Consider the following 8,531-nt stretch of genomic DNA (forward strand, 5'->3'; position numbering starts at 1 on the left):
GACTTGGATCTAAGACATGTCGGTTTCCTCACGATGTTTTCCTTCAACGTTCGAGCAAATATTAAATGCGCACATAGAAAAGTCCATTGGTGCACAGCCGGGGATCGAACCTACGACCTCAGGTATGAGAGTCACACGCCGAAGCCACTAGGCCAACACTGCTTATTCAAACAAAACTTTTCTCCTTATAACTAACTGTCTAATTATAATGACGTAACAGTTGTCAAACGTGACAGGACAGTTCTCCGCACAGACTAATAAATAACGTTTGTTAATGGAACCTGTCAATACATTTAAGGAATTGATTAAAATTTTTGATTTTATTTAGTAAAAAGTTGCCACAGCCGCATTACTTGACCCTCATTTAGATTATCGAATAATCGTTATTTATTACTTAACTAAACTAACTGTTTCGGTCAATTTATATTAATGCTGTAACGAAATGAAAGACTAGTTGAAATCACAAACACTCATTTTCATACGCGTTCTACTTAAATAATATCAATTTGGACTTTACTATTGAGTATTAATCATCTCTACCTCTAGTTAGAACATTAAATAAAATTCCGTAGAGGTCAATAGGGTATTCAACGCAAAAAAATGTAATAAAAATGTAAATACATTACAACATAATCATTCTAACTAAGCTAAAAATTAAACAAACAAACACAAAATAAAATTAAAATAAACACTCAAAAATATAAAAAAATAATTATCAAAACTAAATGAAAACTTTAACCTCATTAAGAGTATGCTTAAGTGCAATGACAATATTTTCATCGATCCACATTTCAGGAATCATTGAAAACTGTATAAAAATCTATTTCGTAAGTTTATGGCGCACATATAAAAGCCGCTGGCGTATTTTAATAATCTAACATTAAATCGATTCTGAAGCCTTTTAAAAAGCCTCTTACCGATAATAGTTGGAGCGAAAAATTAGTTTCTTAGACGCAATCGCTGATACGTCAGGCCGCCTAATGGATTTATTTTTATTTATTGAATCAAGTTTAGGTTAGGAACTGATGGACGGTTCACAAAAAAGTTTAAAATCATATTTGCATCTCGTCTCACTTTAAAAATAACAAAAATTGCAAGAAAATGCTCCTAATAATTTAACAGTGTAAGCAAGTGTAAGTCTCTGTACATTTGTATTTATATATTAAAATATAACATATAATGGTAAATATGTACTCCCCATTAGTGTTCCTGTATATTTTTTTAAGTTTACCATATCATATATCCACTCGCGAGCAACTAAATCGGCTTAAGCGCCTACCTCTACATTAAAACATTGTTTTTAATAAAAATAAACAAAATTTGAATAAAAATAATACTTCATTTGAAAGCTTAAATGAGCTTTTATGAGATGTGATCTTTATTAATATCCATGTATACCTTTTTTATTTGTAGGACTTAATGTACAGTTAATGTTAAAATATACAGAAGACAACAACATACATGTTAAAATACCTGAAATTGCGCCGGTATCTTGCCTCCGTCAATGTCCCTGTCATTTTGGAGATGACATATTGGAGTTGAACAAAGCAAAAAACAGCAAAAGCAAAGAACAGACGGAGAGTAAAGAAGATAATCTTTATCCATATTGAACACGAAGTAATGGAAATAACTTATTAAGGAATTAAATACTTGAAACAGAACTATACTAAGCGCACAACCAACCAAACAAAGTCTCCAGAAGATAGATCACTCCATGGAAATTGTATACGTCCTTATACACAAAAAAATCTGTTTAATTTATCAAGCTTTTTATTAATTTGACTTATTTAAGTGATCCTAATTGGGATGTGCCTTACAAACAATTCGTATGACTGGAAACTCGGCGATTAAAAAGAGTGGCGAAGAGTTTCTTGCCAGTTCTTGTCCGCTCTAGGCCCTTGACTTGCGAACTTGTAGTAAATATACATTTAGAATCAATTAAACTTTATATAATTATTTACCTACTAGTCGATGCCCACGACTTCGTTTACATAGAATAAAGTTTATTTTAAGGTAAAAAAATATCTAATTGCTTTTCCATTTATGATATTATAAACTACCTTTAACTCAGCGCCATCTGTTAGAATTGTATCAAATAATAAACAAATGTTAATGTTATCGTAATTTCTCAGGAAATCACTCAGGAATGATGTAGCTTTCCAACAGTGAAAGAATTTTTCAAATCTGCCAAGTAGTTTCGGAGCCTATTCAATTCATACAAACAAACAAAAAATCAAACCTTTCCTCTTTATAATATAAGTATAGATATGAATTAAGTTATTTTCAGTTTGAGTAACATAACTATTTGATTTGTATTTTTATAATATTGAATTAAAGTATTTCCGAAGTATTTCCGAACTCAATCGACGATGTCCATCAGAACGTACCAATTCCTGAAAGACCCTTGCGGGGATTCTAGCAATGGACGTGGGTGTCTGCATGTGGTATAACTTATTATAATGTGTAATACAAACACATTGATATATTATATAATACACAGAATTTAACTCACAAACTAACAATTGGAATTTGTTAGCACATTTAGGTCATTTGATCAATAAATTGTCCAGACAATTCAGACATACTCAATTGTCCCAATTGTTCAATGATTTAATGCCCAGAAATTCGATCAGCTATGAATACAGGCACACTGCCTGTTGTATTGACTAATGATCATGAAGCAGACACAGAAATCTGAGATGAAGAACTGAAAAGGTCTACCGGTATCACCTCGACGTCTGCCGTTCCACAACTGAGCGTTTTTCAAGGCAGTTTCTTCCGCAGCACCACTTTGTGGAATCAGCTGCCCACTGAAGCATTTTCGAACCAATTCGACTTAGTTTCCTTCAAGAAAAGAGGGTATGAATTCTTACAAGCATCGCTCTGGTGCCCTCTGGTATTGAGAGGGTCTATCGGTGGCAGTATCACTTAAGTCGAATTGGTTCTGAAATACTTCTTATCCAGAGGCTTAACATTTATGTTGACCTTAATTAGTCACGTATTTTAGAATAATAGTATATAACACAGACTGCAGAAATAGCAATATGCGCTTCTAATTCCGCTTGTCTGTAACCGCTGTAAAATCAACAATACACAAAATGGTAATTTTGGCCTATTATCAAACTGCAAATGGCGCGAAAACTGACTTTTTTTTACTTTTACTGACGTTAATTGACAAGAGAAGAGGCAAAAAATATGAAAACTCCTTGATGTTACAAACGTTTTTAAAATATATAATGGCAATAGTTGTGTTACAAACCTTGTAGGATTTATAATATAATTTTGATATGTTTTACCATTATATAGTTTGTCTCTGAAATAAAAAAAAAATCCACTTACCCTTCAAACAATTAATTTGAACACTCAAATTACTCGAAATTCCCAGCGAATCCGTTCATTGTTCGTTGTTATCAAAATAATTCCTTGGACTGAAAGCAATAGTATTTAAGAACTTGAAGAGACACTCCAAAGGGATCTTATTCAGGGGTTTAAATGTAACTTGCTTTATTAATAATTTTTATATTTTTTTATAAAAGCTTTTTGATATCAATTTATGTTATTGGCGTGTTGGTTATATGTGGTTTTTTTACTACTTTATTATTAGTAGTAAATAGCTTGTCTTTTGGATAAATAAATAAATTTGATTAGTGGCGCTAAAATCTTTTTAGGTTTGGGCCTCAGATTTAAGTATTATTCTGGGTCTAAGGCAAGCCGGTTTCCTCACGATGATTTCCTTCACCGTTGGAGCGAAAGTTAATTGCGCACATAGAAAGAAAATCCGTTGCCGCAGAGCCGGAAATTGAACCTACGACCTCAGGGATGAAATACGCTGTCTGATGCCACTAGGCCAACATTGCCTTCTGTCTTTCGAAAAGGGCATCCTCCACCGTCGCCAATTTAATCTGTCTCTTGCTATATTACTCTACATATCCTTATATCGACCTCCCAACCCCTCGCATATCTTTCTTTACTTCTCTTTCCATTCCTAGGACTACTCTGTTACCTTCTTTGGGCATTCTCTATCTTTTATCATGTGTCCCACACATAACAATGCAGACAATCATTTAAGTCTAATACATAGATATCAATGTATCTTTAAAAATATACTTTATGTGTAGCTAAAGATGGAAGAGGAAATTCAATAGGAATTGCTTAATACATTAAACAAAGTAATAATTCGGCTGTTGTGTGATGGATAAGTGATATGGATATTCTTAATACACGTTTTAAGACTTCGCGACGAACAAGTCAGAGTTTTAATTATGAAATGGCGTGTTTTTAACGCGAATAGCGCCATTAAGCGTTTGAAGTCTCACAAAAGATCGGGACCTTTGCGTATCGTCAGAAAGCTTTCAGAACTCCCATTTTCCTAGTCTTTGTCTTGCATTGTGTTTCGTGTAATCGCTTGTGACGCCTTGAGGTACTTATGCGGGTCAAAAAGCCGGAAACACTTTTCATTTAACTTCTACATTTAATTGAGATTTAAGAAAGTTTTTACTGCGCACCACTGATGTGGAACCACTGATATTTCCGAATCAAGTCGACTAAGGGTCCTTCAAGCCTACTGGCAATGTCCATGATACCTCTGGTATCACTTAACTTATAAACATCTGGAATATTTAACGCAGCCTGCGTTTGCCTTCAAAATATTGAATTAGCAACTTAATAGTAATATTGCCGAAATAGTAATAATGATAATAATAAATGGACAAATAGAAAAACCCAAGACATTTGTATTTTTCTCATTTGTGTTAAATGCAAGCAAGGTATTAAAGCCCCTAATTCCCAAGGTAAGTGGACGAGTGAAGCACTTTAATACAAGTGGACAATCTGAAGTAGGTATGATATAAGCAAAGTAACCTTTGTCATGTAGATCAGATGGGGAAAGATTTCTCTCATTACACGACGTTAAGTGGTCAAGGAGACTTGTCACCTGAGTCTTTGTGTAATTCGGGTCAATGTACCCTCAAAAGCCGTGCGTTTTGGCCTATTTAGTCTCACATACTTTAGCTGGATCAGCAAGAAAGTTTTGCCGGAAAACTGTAAATTTTTCGCAAAAAATTTAACACAAAAAATCTTCCATTTAAAAGAGACCGTAAGTAGTGTTATTGTAAACTAAGGAAGTGTACGATAATACGTATAAATACACACACACACACATATACACGTTAAATATATTTATTAGTAAATTAAGTTACCTTCGACGGAAGAAAGTCCATTAAGTAGGAACTGAATTAACTGACATATTATTACATGAACTCAACTCTAAACCCTGTCTAAACCCTTACACTATTGGCGATAGTATTAAAATCTGTACGTTATTTTTCAGTTTATCGTGTTTATTAACAGATAAAAACAGCATGGATGCAATAGCCTTATCGTTATCAAGCAATCTCTCCCAGGTGAGCCTAGTAAGATAAAAATGTGTGTTTAATTATTAGGAGTTATACTTTCTTTGACATAACTAGATAAAAATCTTTTAATTTTTTTTTATCTTTCTTCTTATTTGTTGTAGCAAAAAGGACACTAACGATAGAAAAAGGTTCATTCAAAACATTATTTTAAAGTTTTATTATAACGCATTATCTAGTTACATAAAGCAACAAAAAAAATTATATATATTTAAAGAAATTCCTATTTTTTATTGTAAAATGTTGACTATGCGAACAGAGTGCCGGTTTTTTGTGACGATTTGCGCGCGCAACGTAAAATTTTACTCTCATCATAAAATAAATAAATAAATAAATCATCACCTTAACGTACATACGTAAAACGTACTAAAAGAAGCATAACTTCAAAAGAAATCCTAAGAATAACTGAAAAAAATTAGTGGCGCTACAACTTTTTTAGTTCTGGGCCTAAGATTTCTGTTTCTGTTTCATAATCTTTTATTTGTCTGTTGCGCCATAGACTTGCCGGTTGCGTCATTCAATGCGCCCATACGAACCTGCTTCAAGAAACCTGATAAAATGAGCTGCCTCCGAGAAATCCATTTCGCCTTTTTTTATAGAACAGAGGCCAAATGGGCAGGAGGCTCACCTGATGTTAAGTGATACCGCCGCCCTTGGACGCTCTCAATGCCAGAGGGCTCGCGAGTGTGTTGCCGGCCTTTTACCAATTTTAAGAATTGGTACGCTCTTTTTTACTCTTTGGGTAACATTACTTTAGTGTTGGTACGAATCCTTCTTTTCTTGCTATTAAAATAGTCTACAGAGATAATTTAGCATTCAAATGGTCTAAGAATTTCTTAAATCGGTCCATTACTTTTTAAGGCAATTCGTTCCAAACATACATTTCTTACCTCTATATAATTATAATATTAGCTATACTAATATATATATATAATAGATATAGATATAAAACCACGCAGTATATATCTTATTTGCATTTTAAATTACAGTATGTAAATTTTACAATCCAATAAGACTTAATCGGCTAAGTGTTAAGATGACAGACGGTAGTCACATTTTAATCCGAGCAAAGAGCGCCTAACACCCAAACCCAATAACCTATCTCAATCCATTTTTGACCATCTGAGATAAACATCTTAATCCAAACATTAATAAAAGTGTGCTAAAATCGATCGACGGATTGTAATAGCCATCTGTCGATACAAGCTATCCATGGTAGGTCGGATCGGTGTATGTGGATAGACCTTAGTATGAAAATGACAGTTCAACTGTGCCAATATCCTATCTTAACATTTTAACTTACACCAGTTTCTTAAATAATTAAACAGCTATTTGATATGTTTCAAACATAGACCTGTATTTTAATATTATTTGTACGGTTTTATTTATTTTATTTGGTTTGTATTGATTATCAAATATGAGAAAGAGCGAAGAGATTGCATTCTATCCGTCGCGAAAAATGGATTGTCTTCGTAGGGTTTGGTTATTGAGATGCAGATAGGAGATCGATCGACTATCACGGTCTGATCTCAGATTGTTGTCAATCTGTGGTTTAATTATTGGGTTCTGGCGTTAATCGGCTAAGTGTTACGATGACAGACAGTAATGACAATTTAATCCCAGCAAAGAGCGCCTTATTAGACAAATACAGTTCGAGAAATACCGCTCCTATAAGCAGTGTTGATCTAGTGGCTGCGGTCGTTGGTTCGATTCCTGGCTGTGCAATGGGTTTTGTATGTGCGCATTTAACATTCGCTCGAACGGTGAAAAACTGCGCGAGGAAATCAAATTTATATATAGGTAACATAATGTACACTTATGAACGTCAAAATAAAAAGAAATATACATTAAATGAATCTAATTTTACATTTACTGCCAGTTCTCAAATCAAGGGCGTCGAACGGAAGAGAAGAACTGGCAATAAACTCTCTGGCACCCTTTTTAATCGGCAAGTTGTTTTTTACACAATGTTTGTAAGGAGCTGCAACCATTATACCATGTTCCATATGACATCTTGAGTAATAAAGAATAATAAAAAAATTTTTGCTTATTTAGTTATCTGTGGCATACATCTCTATTACCGATTGAGTTTTATAGGGTCTACAAAAAAAATCATCTTAATCTCCAAGGATTGTATTAGCAGCTGAAGCTAATTTTACCCCCACAACCTTAGTGACTCGCGCGCCTAACCACTCTGATATAACACAAATAAAGAAATATTATATACATCCAATTTACTTGCAAATTTTGTGAGCTGTGTAAGTGGGCTGGAGTGGGCGATCCAGAAATATCTGTAATCTGATATTATAATGAGATATGTTAATACTTCAGAACAGCAGGGCTACTCTAGAACTGATGCTTATCACAAATTGCTGGAATGGGTTCTGTAAATTCTCGTTTCAACAGGAAGTCCGTCATTTTACAACTATGTGGTGCCTTTCAAGGTATTTCTGAACCTCTAGGACAAGGTTCTTCCAAGGAGTTGGACTGAATACCTAGGGGTGATATAATAAAAAAATGTTTATTATGGAACATAAGATACATGTATCACTTATTCCATGTCATTAAATTTGAACCTGTAGGCATCCCTATTCATCAGCAAAGAAGACAGAGGGTGTAGGCCGAGAGAAAGAGGCAGCATAAAAAACTGTCAGTACTCTATTACTTCTTTTATTTATATATATCAATGTCATATTTATATGACTACTAGACATAATATTAAAATATTTAGTATTCATAATTCATGTAAAAGTATTTTTAGTAATACTACTGTCAGCTTAGAGATGTTTCTAGATGACTAATAAAGTAATTCAATAAAATAAATAATTCTCCTGTCGACATCACAGGAGAACGAAGAGCTGGCAGCGACCTCGGACAAAGAATTAGTCTAACTATTCAAAGGGGGAACGCTGCCAGTATCTTCGGAACCTAAAGGGACTCCTTTTAATAATATATTTTAGTTATTACATTTTTAAGGTTAGTTATTATTTTAGAATTATTTTTACATATTAGAGTTTTTATATTTTATATTTGTAGATAAATTATAAGCATTTCATAAATGTTCAGTGTTACCTATAAGATAAATGATTTTGAATTTAAAGTTTAGTTGATGGTATGGTA

Source organism: Pieris rapae, chromosome 23, assembly GCF_905147795.1.
Source record: "Pieris rapae chromosome 23, ilPieRapa1.1, whole genome shotgun sequence".
Lineage (NCBI taxonomy): Eukaryota > Metazoa > Arthropoda > Insecta > Lepidoptera > Pieridae > Pieris > Pieris rapae.